The following is a 14,956-nucleotide window of genomic DNA, read 5'->3' as shown; positions in this document are numbered from 1 at the left end:
GCCCTGCTGATAGGTAAGTCAAAGAGTTGATGCCCGCGCTGCACCTCGGGGGAGGGGGGTGAGGGTCCCTCCAGGGCACCCCCCCTGGTCTCAATGTCCTCTGGACCTGTACAGTCCTCTGTGTGAGTGACTGATGTCGACACTTCTGTGACCCTCAGACTGGTGTGGTATGCAGCCGCGAGACCCCATGACAGCCCACCCACAGTCCAGGGCATCAACACCCACAGCCCAGGGCATTAACACCCACAGCCCAGGGTATCAACACCCACAGCCCAGGGCATCAACACCCACAGCCCAGGGCATTAACACCCACATCTCAGTGCATCCACAGACCAGGGCATCAACACCCACAGCATCAACACCCACAGCCCGGGGCATCAACACCCACAGCCCAGGGCATTAACACCCGCAGCCCAGGGCATTAACACCCACAGCCCAGGGCATCAACACCCAGGGCATCAACACCCACAGCACAGGGCATTAACACCCACAGCCCAGTGCATCCACAGCCCAGGGCATCAACACCCACAGCCCAGGGCATCAACACCCACAGCATCAACACCCACAACCCGGGACATCAACACCCACAGCCCAGGGCATCAACACCCGCAGCACAGGGCATTAACACCCACAGCCCAGGGCATCAACACCCACAGCATCAACACCCACAACCCCGGGCATAAACACCCACAGTCCCGGGCATTAACACCTGCCTCCCAGGGCATTAACACCCACATCCCAGGGCATTAACACCCACATCCCAGGGCATCAACACCCACAGCCCAGGGCATTAACACCCGCAGCCCAGGGCATTAACACCCACAGCCCAGGGCATCAACACCCAGGGCATCAACACCCACAGCCCAGGGCATTAACACCCACAGCCCAGTGCATCCACAGCCCAGGGCATCAACACCCACAGCCCAGGGCATCAACACCCACAGCATCAACACCCACAACCCGGGACATCAACACCCACAGCCCAGGGCATTAACACACGCAGCACAGGGCATTAACACCCACAGCCCAGGGCATCAACACCCACAGCATCAACACCCACAGCCCCGGGCATAAACACCCACAGTCCCGGGCATTAACACCTGCCTCCCAGGGCATTAACACCCACATCCCAGGGCATTAACACCCACATCCCAGGGCATCAACACCCACAGCATTAACACCCACAGCCCGTGCATCAACACCCACTGCCCAGGGCTTCAACACCCACAGCCCAGGGCAATAACACCTGCAGCCCAGGGCATTAACACCCACAGCCCAGGGCATCAACACCCACAGCATCAACACCCACAGCCCCGGGCATCAACACCCGCAGCCCAGGGCATTAACACCCACAGCCCAGGGCATCAACACCCACAGATTCAAAACCCACAGCCCCGGGCATTAACACCCACAGCCCCGGGCATTAACACCCACAGACCAGAGCATTAACACCCGCAGCCCAGGGCATTAACACCCACAGCCCAGGGCATCAACACCCACAGCATTAACACCCACAGCCCCGTGCATCAACACCCACAGGCCAGGGCATCAACACCCACAGCCCAGGGCATTAACACCCACAGCCCAGGGCATTAACACCCGCAGCCCAGGGCATTAACACCCACAGCCCAGGGCATCAACACCCACAGCATCAACACCCACAGCCCTGGGCATCAACACCCACAGCCCAGGGCATCAACAACCGCACCATCAACACCCACAGCCCCGGGCATTAACAACCACAGCCCCGGGCATTAACACCCACAGCCCCGGGCATTAACACCAACAGCCCAGGGCATTAACACCCACAGCCCCGGGCATTAACATCCACAGCCCAGGGCATCAACACCCACAGCCCAGGGCATCAACACCCACAGCCCAGGGCATTAACACCCACACCCCAGGGCATCAACAACCACACCATCAACACCCACAGCCCCGGGCATTAAAAACCACAGTCCCGGGCATTAACACCCACAGCCCCGGGCATTAACACCCACAGCCCAGGGCATTAACACCCACAGCCCCGGGCATTAACATCCACAGCCCAGGGCATCAACACCCACAGCCCAGTGCATCAACACCCACAGCCCAGTGCATCAACACCGACAACACAGGGCATTAACCCCCACAGCCCAGGGCATCAACACCCACAGCCCAGGGCATCAACACCCACAGCCCAGTGCATCAACACCCACAGCCTAGTGCATCAACACCCACAGCCCAGTGCATCAACGCCCACAGCCCAGGGCATCAACACCCACAACACAGGGCAATTAACACCCACAGCCCAGGGCATCAACACCCACAGCCCAGTGCATCAACACCCACAGCCCAGTGCATCAACACCGACAACACAGGGCATTAACCCCCACAGCCCAGGGCATCAACACCCACAGCCCAGGGCATCAACACCCACATCCCAGGGCATTAACACCCACACCCCAGGGCATCAACAACCACACCATCAACACCCACAGCCCCGGGCATTAACAACCACAGCCCCGGGCATTAACACCCACAGCCCCGGGCATTAACACCCACAGCCCAGGGCATTAACACCCACAGCCCCGGGCATTAACACCCACAGCCCCGGGCATTAACATCCACAGCCCAGGGCATCAACACCCACAGCCCAGTGCATCAACACCCACAGCCCAGTGCATCAACACCGACAACACAGGGCATTAACCCCAACAGCCCAGGGCATCAACACCCACAGCCCAGGGCATCAACACCCACAGCCCAGTGCATCAACACCCACAGCCTAGTGCATCAACACCCACAACCCAGTGCATCAAAGCCCACAGCCCAGGGCATCAACACCCACAACACAGGGCAATTAACACCCACAGCCCAGGGCATCAACACCCACAGCGCAGTGCATCAACACCCACAGCCCAGTGCATCAACACCCACAGCCCAGTGCATCAACACCCACAACACAGGGCATTATCACCGACAGCCCAGGGCATTAACACCCACAGCCCCATGCATCAACACCCGCAGCCCCGTGCATCAACACCGCAGCCCCGTGCATCAACACCTGCAGTCCCGTGCATCAACACCCACAGCCCCATGCATCAACACTCACAGCCCAGTGCATCAACACCCACAGCCCAGTGCATCAACACCAACAGCCCCATGTATCAACACTCACAGCCCAGTGCATCAACACCCACAGCCCAGTGCATCAACACAGACAGCCCAGGTCATCATCACCGACAGCCCAGTTCATCATCACCAACAGCCCCGTGTATCAACACCGACAGCCCTGTGTATCAACACCGACAGCCCCGTGTATCAACACCCACTCCCCGTGTATCAACACCGACAGCCCAGTGCATCAACACAGACAGCCCAGGTCATCATCACCGACAGCCCAGTTCATCATCACCGACAGCCCAGTGCATCAACACCCACAGCCCAGTGCGTCAACAACCAGAGCCCATGCATCAACACCCACAGCCTAGTGCATCAATACCCACAGCCCCGTGCATCAACACCGACAGCCCTGTGCATCAACACCGACAGCCCAGTGCATCAACACCCACAGCCCCGTGCATCGACACGGACAGCCCCTTGCATCGACACGGACAGCCCCGTGCATCGACACGGACAGCCCCGTGCATTGACATGGACAGCCCTGTGCATCAACACGGACAGCCCCGTGCATCAACGCCCACAGCCCAGGGCATCAACACCCACAGCCCAGGGCCAGAGGAGAGGGGGGCACATGAGGATTCAGGGAAGGGGGGTGCACAGGGGGAGCCAGGGGAGAGGGGCACAGGGAGAGGGAGGAACAGGGGGAGCTCTGGGTGAGGGACTCCCACTGGAAGGCATTAGAGTGGAAAAGCCAAAGCAGCTGTTGGTTAAGGGAGAGGATAACACAAGAGCTGTCGACTGTGGAGCTCAGGAACCATGTTCACGTCTGGCGTCGGCTCCGCACCCTGTGATCCTGGACAAATGACAATTTCGCCCCCACCACCACCTACAGAAAATAAATGTGTCTTTCTGCAATGTATCTGGCACTCACTTAAAGCACTTCAATGCTTTCAGTGCGCTGTATTTAAAATAAAAAACCTGCAGGCAACGCTCCTTTGCTTGCACACACTCCGCATAACTGCCGATCTGTGGTATCGTCTGAGCACTCCTGACCTGCATTGTATGTGGTTATACCTAAGGTGGTGGTCCTCAGCTCGAGTTCAATGACGTCACTGCAAACCCACTGACCAGGTGACGTCCTAGTGGTGGCAGCGCCATCTGTAACCAAACCGGAAGGAGTGAAGAGTGCAGCACCCTCCTAGGTCTGTCCCTCTCCCACCGCTCTGAAATGCAGGCAGAGGAAGGGTCCAGGCCCCCCTATATGCACGGAAGGGCCAAGCCCCCCCTATGTGCACCAAAGGGCCCAGCCCCCTTATGTGCACCAAAGGGCCCAGGCCCCCCCTATGTTCACCGAAGAGCCCAGGCCCCCCTATGTGCACTGAAGGGCCCAGGCCCCCCCCTTTGTGCACCGCAGGGCCCAGGTCCCCCATGTGCACCGCAGGGCCCAGGCCCCCCATATGTGCACTGAAGTGCCCAGGCCCCCCCTCCGCACACTGAAGGGCCCAATCCCCCCTCTACGCATCAAAGGGCCCAGGCCTTAACGTACCGGTACCCCTCTGCGCACCGAAGGGCCCCAGCCTGAAAGTACCAGCCCCCCTCTGCGCACTGAAGAGCCCAGGCCTTAACCCTTTTACCATGGCGTAGAATCCGCCGAAGTGCGGACGTTTCCGTGCGCGGGCGGGGTCGCGTCAGCCAACGGACTTGCACAGCACAACGAAGGTAGTGCTCGTGACGGCCGTTGGCCGACGCACGCAAAGGGTTAAAGTACTGGCCCCCCTCTGCGCACTGAAGGGCCCCGGCCTTAAAGTATCGGCACCCCTCTGCACTGAAGGGCCCCGGCCTTAACTACTTCGATGCTGATGATGAGCTCAGCTCGTCATCAGCTACGGCGCTCGTATGATGATGACGAGCTGAGCTCGTCATGTAACGCGGTATTTTTTAAAAACGCCGCACACAGCGGGAAAAGCCGCCGCAGCGATGCGGTTAAAGTACCAGCACCCCACTGTGCACTGAAGGGCCCCAGCCTTAAAGTACTGGCACCCCTCTGCATTGAAGGGCCCCGGCCTGAAAGTACCGGCACCCCTCTGCACTGAAGGGCCCGGCCTGAAAGTACCGGCACCCCTCTGTACTGAAGAGCCCCGGCCTGAAAGTACTGGCCCTCCCCAGGACACTGAAGGGCCCCGGCCTGAAAGTACCAGCACCCCTCTGCACTGAAGAGCCCCGGCCTGAAAGTACTGGCCCTCCCCAGGACACTGAAGGGCCCCGGCATTAAAGTACCAGCCCCCCTCTGCACACTGAAGGGCCCCAGCCTTAAAGTACCACCCCCCTCTGCACTGAAGGGCCCCGGCCTGAAAGTACTGGCCCTCCCCAGGACACTGAAGGGCCCCGGCCTGAAAGTACCGGCACCCCTCTGCACTGAAGAGCCCCGGCCTGAAAGTACTGGCCCTCCCCAGGACACTGAAGGGCCCCGGCCTTAAAGTACCAGCACCCTCTGCACTGAAGGGCCCCGTCCTTAAAGTGCTGGCACCCTCTGCACCGAAGGGCCCGGGCCTTAAAATGCTGGCAACCCTCTGCACACTAAAGGGCCCCAGCCTGAAAGTACCGGCACACTGCTTGAAGGGCCCCGGCCTTAAAGTGCTGGCACCCTCTGCACCGAAGGGCCCGGGCCTTAAAGTACCAGCACCCCTCTGTGCACTGAAGGGCTCCGGCCTGAAAGTACTGGCACCCTATGCACCATAGGGCCCAGGTCTGAAAGTACCGGCCCCTCTGCGCCCTGAAGGTCCCGGGGCCTAAAGTATCGGCACCCCTCTGTACTGAAGGGCCCTGGCCTTAAAGTACCGGTACCCCTCTGCCCCGAGCTTCAGCGTATCATCAACCGCTCCTTCGAGACCACCTCCTTCCCCGACGACTTGAAACACACTCAGATCAACCCTCTCCTGAAAAAACCTTCTGTGGACCCACTGCTGTAATCAACAAGAACCTCACCCGCAAACTCCAGAACGCCGCTGCTATACTAGTCCTTAACTTACTGTGCCACCGCCACATAAGCCAACACCTACGGGCCCTACACTGACTCCTCGTCAAGAAGAGAATCACCTTCAAGCTTCTTACCCATGCGCACAAGGTCCTCCACAACACCGGACCCGCCAACCTGAACCACCACCTTGTGTTTCACGCTCCCCAGCGCTCTCTCCGCTTGGCCCAGCTCTCCCTCGCAACGCTACCTCTGATCAAGAAAAGCAGAACAGGGAGCGTGGCTAGCCAACCCCCAAGATGGCCACATTTGCTAGAGCCCCGGCTGCCACTTGAATAATCTTTCCCCTATATCCATTACAACTATCCAGTGAGCCAGCTAAAAGCGCCGACTGGGAACCCCTTGCGCTCAGAAGTCACCCGGACGTGGCTCTTCCAAGGAACTCAATGAACCTCCTGAATCTGCGGTACCCACCTCCCGCCTATTCTCCACCAGCACGTTGAGACCCATTCCGGGTGAGTAGCTTGTGCTTTATATAGCCCCGATTGATTGATTCTCCTTGCTGGAGGCGGACTCCTAATCATGGTGGCGGCTGAGTGGGGCCTTGGTGCGGCCTGTGATGCGGGCAGTCCTGCTCCTGTGACTCCCCATACCTTAGACCTTCCTGGCTCCGTTATTTGAGTAAGCATCTCAGCGACCATTTTGTCCGCTTTCCTTTACCGACTGCTCGTGCTGCACCCTTGAGACTGAGATCTGGGGGTGGTCTGGTCGGTCAGGGGTTCCTGCGACACCTGGACTGTCTGGATTGGGCACCTGAAGTAGTTTCATCATGACAAAAGGCAAAGCACATGGATCATTTTACTAGGGCTGCTGTGTTCTTATCCCCAGGGGTGGGGGAGGCCCTAATGCCGGTCCCGATAATGCAGCACTGCTGGCAGCCATCACCCAATCGAGGGAAATGTTGGACGCCAAAATTGGTGCAGTGGCTCAGATGTCAATGTCATTTGTGAAGATCTGCAGAAGGGATCACAGAAACTGAGACCAGGTTATCTAATGTCAAAGATGTCACAACTTTTCCACAGCCACACTCAAGACCGTGACTAAGTACCTGGCTGCGCGGGCCGAGGATGCGGAGGGCCGTGCCCATCATGGCATCCTACGGGTTGTGGGTTTCCTGAAGGCTACGAGGGTGAGTCAGTGGACAAATTTCTCGTTCAACTGATTAGGGCAACTGTTTCCCCAGAGTCTCTCTCCTCCTCCTTGGTTGTAGAACATACCCATAGGGCTCTGGTGAGGCGGCCCTTCTGGGTGCATGGCTGCACCGAGTTATTACTAAAATCCTTAATTTTCTGAATAGAGATGCTATCATGGGGGGGCGGCAGAGACTGGCAATAAAACTACCACGCTGAGGAACAGCCCTCTCCCCTCTGTACAGTCAGATACAGTGAACAACCCCTGCTGGGCTTCTCAGGGGGGTCTGTCTGCGCCACGCAGTGGAACACACCATGGGCCAAACAGAGGGCAAGCAATCTAAGCTCCAATTTCCTGCCTGGAAGAACGATCCCAGTGAGACTGAGGGTACAGCTTCACAAAGAGAAGAGGGAATCCCTGCCTCTACTCCCACACAGGACTAGGATATAAAGGCATTGCTATTAAATATGCGCCAAAGCCTCACATCCATTGAATACAAAATGGACGCCATGAATATGCGCACAGACTTCATTACAAAAAAAATTGAAAAACATCATCTATATCTGTTACTGTCTAATGGTTGTTTCAGCACACCTATTTTACACTTTAGTAACAACTGTGTAATAAATGCTTATTGAAGACGTCCCATCTGTTTATTCTGTTTATCTCTCTGAGACTATGTGGACACGAGTTTCCACGGTCCTGAGGGATCAGGGTTGTCATGTTTGATAGTTGCCAAGAACTATTCTCTCCTTTCTAGTGGCACTGTGACCTAGCTGGTATACAGGCCAACATATCCGATGGGGGTATCTGGAATCAGTCTGCACAACAAGCCTGCAGTGTATGTTGTCCAAACTTGCAGATCCTGTATAGGTTTTACAGGAACTACACAACACTAGTTAATCCCATATGATCAGGGGTGGAGACGTCTTTTATTAGCTTTGTGTCTTCTACTCATTCGCATTTCGTTATGGGCTGCCATTGACTCTGTTTAACATAAAGAACCTGGGCCTGGTTTAGGGTTGGACAGGCACGGACTCCGTCACAAATGCGTGGTTATTGCCTCTGTCTTATTACTACTGCATTATATCCTAATACACATATATAAAGCAGACCAGATATGTAAGGTTTGTGACTAAAGTACCCATCAATCCACCAAGCTGTAAATCAAACCCATAGTGTTAATTATTGTTTAGGAGTTTATTATTTTGTTCTCTTGCAACACTAATCTGGATTTTCTTTTTTTTCCAGTCGGACAGGTGATTGAAACACAGAAAGGAAGTAAAAAAGAACATTACATGTTTGTAAGGAAGTCCTCTGTACAAATAGATATGGAAACACAGAACAAGGCAATCCCTTTCATTTATATCAAGAATCAAAGAAGAAGCTTCTCAGACATCAGACACTAGAGCCCCATCAAGGAGATACCAAGCCCGAAAAATAAAAAAAGAGAAACAAACTGGAGATATTATGTTACGAAAAATCATGTGTATTTCTCATAATTGTGAAAGCGACTTCCAGTGCAAAGAATCTGTTCCGGACACCCAATGGCACCGCACACCAAAGAGCTGATATAAGTATATTTATGCCTGCACTTTACCTGGAGTAGAGCGTGAGTCTGTTAGCTGGAATGCACGTGAAAAAGGCTACATAAATGTACTGAATGACTACACCTTCAATGTAAATAGATTAAACAGAACATCAAAACACTAATAAATAAGGGTATTGGTAGCAGAAGACATAATATAAATACACTGAATTATTCACCAATTTTATTAGTTGCAGATGAATATCCTAAGATAGGAGCCACAAAACTGTGGAAGTTTGGAAAATGTTCTGAATGCAACAATACTGGTAATATGCAGGTACAACCAAGAGTCCACCTGAAAATCCACAAATGTTCTGATGTGACATGGCTTCTGCTGCAAATTACAGTTTATTAGTCCATCAGAGAAGTCTCACTGAAGAGAAGCCGTATAAATGTTCAGAATGTGATACAGCATACAAAACAAAGGAATATTTATTAGTCCATATCCGAACCCACACTGGTGAGAAACCATATGAATGTTCTAAATGTGACAACGCTTTCAGGCTAAAAGAGCTTTTTTCAATTCATCTTCGAACCCATACTGGTGAAAAACCATATGTATGTTCTGAATGCAGCAAGGCTTTCAGACAAAGGCCTCATTTATTAAGACAACAGAACATTCACACCAGTGAGAGGCCATATAAATATTCTGAATGTGAAAGGGCATTCAAAAAAAAGGAACATTTATCAGTGCATGAGCAAATACATACGGGTGAGAAACCATATAAATGTTCTGAACGTGACAGAGCGTTTCGTAAAAAGCAGCAGTTATCAGTACATGAACAAACACATACTGGTGAGAAGCCATATAAATGTACAGAATGTGACAAGGCTTTCAGTCAAAGTCAGATTTTATACATCATCAGAGAACCCATACTGGTGAGAAACCTTATAAATGTACAGAATGTGATCGAACTTTCAAGCTAAAACAGTTTTTAACAGATCATCACTGAACACATACTGGTGAGAAACCATATAAATGCTCTGAATGTAATAAGGGTTTCACATGAAGATCTTATCTAATAATTCACCAGAGAAGTCATACTGGTGAGAAACCGTATAAATGTACAGAAAGTGACAAGGCTTTCAGTCAAAAGTCTTATTTTTCATATCATAATAGAACCCATGCTGGTGAGAAACCATATAAGTGCTCCGAATGTGACCGCTGTTTTAGCTTCAAAGCTCTTTTATTAAGTCATCAGCGAATACATACTGGTGGGAAACCATATAAATGTACTGAATGTGAAAAGGCTTTCAGACAAAAGAGTCATCTGTAAAAACATGAGAGAATCCATCTAAGACTTTCACCTCAAAGGTACAACTGATAGGACTCCGGCAAAACCATACTATGGAGAAGCCTTGTATGCGTTCTGAATGTGAAAAGGCATTCAATAAAAGAGCATTTATCAAATTAGCTAACACATAATGGCAAGAAGACTTTTCGAAGTTCTGGGTGTGATAAGGCCTTCAAGTGAATGAATTGCTTTTATTTCTACACCAGAAAAATAGTATTTTATAATAATTAGAATGCTGATTCATCCCGTGAACTTGTTTGTCCCTGATAGAGTCTGCTTCAGACTTTTTCAGATATCCAAGTTTGGCTTCAAGGACCTTCCTAAAACTGAATGTTGGGAATTAGACAGTGTTGAACCTTAGTCCTCTCTCTGTGCGCATGCTGATGGTCACACCCCTCCCCTACCCTATACCATGTGACAGTATATATTGGAGCTGGACTGGACATTCCTTGCTTGGTTTCTTTAACGGTCACGTTGTCTTTCCTGTATTGGGCTCTTCGTGATCTTGCATTTGGGATTTCCTGCCGTGTTTGTGTATTGCTAATGAACTTTTCCGGATAGCAGAGCGAGGCTTCGCTCTGCTAAGAGAAAAAACGATTGTATACTGGAAACTATCAGGATGTCGGTGAGCTGGGGATAGCGAGTGGACTTTTAACTTGCTCCAGTATTCATGGTGGTCTGTACGGGGCTGTGTGCAGACAGAAGAAAAACGCCTACGAATTCACTTCCGGGTATTATGGTTCTATCGGCATCCTTGTGTGATATTGAGGTGCTTTCACGGACCAGCTGCTAGTCGGTGTTTGTTTTTCGTGTTTGGTGGTCACTGTTTTTTCGGGTTTTCCGGGAAGTGGGAGTTAAGGAATAAAGTCAAGCAGCAACTAAGAAGGGGTTTTTTCAGTCTAGAGACTTTTTCCCCTACAGTTGGTTATTCAAACAAACTCATAATACGAATATTGTTTCTACATAAAAAGGCTCAAGTCAAGTCGTAGAATACGGAGTCTCCGGCAAAGGACTACTGAATCCCTCATTAGGTAAGAAGGAAAAGGGGTTTGTTGTTGATTTACGTTATGGTATGCGCAGAGAGAAAGGGCTTGTAGGTGATTCTCATTATTGTCCTTTCTTTTGTCTCTCTTCTGCAGGGTGGGAGGTTAAACCTATCTTCCCCTCGAGAATAAAGGGAGCTGGAGACGTATTGGGTCCATTGAAGCCTTCTTCTTCCCCTTGTTTATTATTTTTTACCCTTCCCTCTCCTCGGGCTCAGACTGTAGGTTGTTGTGGTATATATATTACGGACTGCAGTCTCTGCGGGGTTGAGGGTTGGGAATATCGTCGCTCCTGCAGCGTGGTTCCAAGTGGGGTGACAACTGACAGAAAACCAAGCCCACGAATAGTTGCGCTGCCCGAGCGAGGATGGATGTTGATAAGGCAGATAGTGGTCAGGAAGAAAGGGTCCCCTCTATGCAGGAATTATTGGGAGCCATTAAAGCTATGCAGATGCAATTGCAGGACTTAAAACAGGAAAACCAGGGGTTATGACAGGAGTTAAGTGCGGCTAGGTCACGATATCAGGGGAGTTGCGGAATAGGAAAGCCCTTGCTACAACCTGCAACATTCCAGTATGATAGAGGAGCTGGAAGTAGCGCCGCTCCTATGACTGTTAATGTCACTACTCCTACTCCAGCCTTCCCTAATGATTCCGCCAAGGTGGTGTTTGTGATTTCTTATTTAGTAGGGACGGCTGCCACGTGGGCTGTGCCTTTAGTGGAAAATGATGACCCTGTGCTGAACGATTATGATTTATTCAAAGAATTGATGCATGGCCTTTTCGCTAAACATGCATTTATGCAAGCTAGCGATGCTGAGCTATTGAAATTGAGACAGGGTAAACAAGATTTACTGACCTACGTGTCCACCTTCAATAGATTGGTGTCTGAGACGCATTGGCCCGTTGATAAGAGAACCTCAATATTCTATATGGGGTTATGTGAAGAATTAAAAGATGTGGTGTCCCAGGTGGTAAACCCTCCATCAGATTGTACTGAGTTTATTGACCTGTTTGTTAAACTGAATCACAGGTTGTTGGAAAGACGGGGAGAAAGAACCAGAAACTTTGTGTCAAGACCCTTGCCTGCTCGGAGTGAGTCGCGTGGATCAAGGGAACAGAGACTGGCACCTGAACCGATGGAGATAGGTGGAGTAAGGGGTCCCTTGAGTCCAGTAGAGAAGGAAAGGCGTCGCTCGAATATTCTGTGTTTGTATTGTGGACACGGAGGACATTATGCGAGGGACTGTCCTGTGAAACCTTCTAATGTGCCTTCTCGCAAGGCTGTGGCTTGTGTGCATGGGGAAGCAGTGGCAAAGGGATTAGAGGCTCATACCACACCATATCAGATATCCGGAATAGTGAAGAGGGTTCCAAGTCATTTTACCATCACGGTTTGTTTGGTCATTTCTAATAACCACAGGGCTCCTGTGTCAGCATTATTGGATTCCTGCGCCACTGGGAACTTTATGGATATCAAGTTAGCAGAAAGGATGGGCGTTCTCTGGGTTTATAAAGAACAGCCGGAGCCAGTGCATGCCATAAATGGCACTGAATTGTCCTCTGGCACGATCACGCGACAGACTGAACCCATGTGCATGATCTGTGATAACAGTCATTCTGAAGTAATAGGATTTGATTTAATTGATGCTCCTTCTTTTGGGGTTGTTTTGGGAGTACCGTGGCTGCAGACACATAATCCCAACATGTCCTGGATCAGGAGAACAGTGACTCTTGACACAGTTCATTGTTTACAATGTTGTTACAAGGTAGCCACGGATTGGATAACACCATTGACATGTGCTGTGGGTATTGGTGGGAGTACCGAAGAGGAGTTAAGGGTACCCAAACCCTATTCGGACTTTAGTGATGTGTTTGATAAAGGGAAAGCTAGAGATCTCCCCCCTCACCGCCCCTTCGATTGTCGTATTGATTTGATGCCGTGTGCTTCATTACCATGCAGTCGTATTTACGCTCTGTTGGGCCTGGAAGAACAGCATCTGAAGGACTATATCGAAGAGATGTTAGAGAAAGGGTTCATTCGTCCCTCCTCATCGCCTGTGTCATCGGCCATCTTCTTCATTCCGAAGAAGGAGGGTGGCCTTCGGGCATGTGTGGACTATAGAGTGCTCAACAGGGGTACAATTAAGAACAAGTACCTCTTCCCCTGATACCTGTGTTACTTGATCAACTGAAGCATGCGACGGTATTTACTAAACTTGATCTCAGAGGCGCTTACCATCTCATTCGTGTCCGTGAAGGCGACGAATGGAAAACTGCCTTCCGGACCAAATTCGGCCTTTATGAGTATTGCGTTATGCCTTTTGGGCTATGTAACGCTCCGGCTGCTTTTCAGTTTTTTAATAACGAGGTGTTGAGGGAATATTTGGATTTGAGCGTCATAGTATACATTGACGACATCCTTGTTTTCTCCAATTCTGTTGAGGAACATGAAGTGCATGTTGGGCAGGTATTGCAGCGCCTGAAAGAACATCAGTTGTATGTACGACTCGAAAAGTGTAGTTTTCACACATCAAAGGTGGAGTTTTTGGGGTTCGTGGTTTCAGCTGAGGGGAGTATGATAGATCCAAAGAAAATTGAGGCTATTACATCTTGGCAGTCACCGACCTGTGTAAGAGATATCCAAGTATTGCTTGGTTTCGCGAATTTCTATCGGCGGTTTATTTCTCACTTTTCAGAGATAATAGCTCCCATGACGGTATTGTTGAGGAAGGGAGTACCTTTTATTTGGTCAGATCACGCTCAATCAGCCTTAGATCTGTTGATTGAAAGGTTCACTTCGGCACCTGTTTTAGTTCACCCTGATCCAACGTTGCCTTTTTTTGTTCAGGCGGATGCCTCTTTGTGTGCCGTGGGAGGGGTATTGTCACAGAGAGATGTGGAGAATGGATTCATGCATCCTATTGCCTTCTTTTCTAAAACCTTGTTGCCAGCGGAAAGGAATTATACCGTGGCCGAGCGTGAGTTGTTGGCCATTAAATTATCCTTTGAGGAGTGGCGTCATCACTTGGCATCCAATAACGATTTTCACGGATCATAAGAACTTGGAGTTCTTTCGTTCTGCGAGGGCTTTGACCCCTCGCCAGATGTGTTGGGTTTCTTTTTTGAATGAGTATGATTTTATCATAACCTATAGGCCAGCAGCTCAGCAACTAAAATCGGATGCTTTGTCCCGTATCCATGTGAATCAAGCTGACCTGACTGTAGAGAAGGAGAGGGGTTCCTTCATTGCTCCGGATAGGATAGTGGGCAGCATTTCTACTGAAGAGTTTAAGACGTTGGTCCAACAAAGGATGGGAAAGACAGATCTTACACCTTGGTTATCCCAACCGGTGTTTTCCTTGAGAGATGGGCTGTTATATCATGAGGATAAATTTTTTATCCCCCCGCCTCTTAGGGATATGGTTCTGGAATGGTGCCATTCTCCCTCTTTAGTAGGTCACCCTGGTATGAATAAAACCAAGGAGTTTTGTTTGCGGTGGTTTTGGTGGGAGTCAGTGGCACGAGATGTGCAGTCATTTGTTGCGGCCTGTCCTGTGTGTGCCATAAACAAACCGACCCATACTAAACCTTCTGGGTTGTTGCATCCCCTGCCAGTACCCACTGCGCCTTGGCAAACAATAAGCATGGACTTTGTAACCGATTTACCATCAGAGTCAGGATTCACTGTCATATTTGTTGTAGAGGATTCATTCACAAAGATGGCGCACTTTGTGCCTCTAGCTAAGTTACCCACAGCT

The 14,956-nt window shown here is 50.9% G+C and overlaps 1 pseudogene; it reads left to right on the top strand.

The window, feature by feature from the left end:
• Positions 1–8,786: 8,786 nt before the first annotated feature.
• LOC147678946 (uncharacterized) lies at positions 8,787–10,183 on the top strand (annotated as a pseudogene).
• The last annotated feature ends 4,773 nt before the right edge of the window (positions 10,184–14,956 follow it).

Source organism: Lissotriton vulgaris, chromosome 11 (assembly GCF_964263255.1).
Source record: "Lissotriton vulgaris chromosome 11, aLisVul1.2, whole genome shotgun sequence".
Classification (NCBI taxonomy): domain Eukaryota; kingdom Metazoa; phylum Chordata; class Amphibia; order Caudata; family Salamandridae; genus Lissotriton; species Lissotriton vulgaris.
Note: the sequence above shows the minus strand (reverse complement) of the source record. Positions and strands in the feature narration are given on the sequence as shown.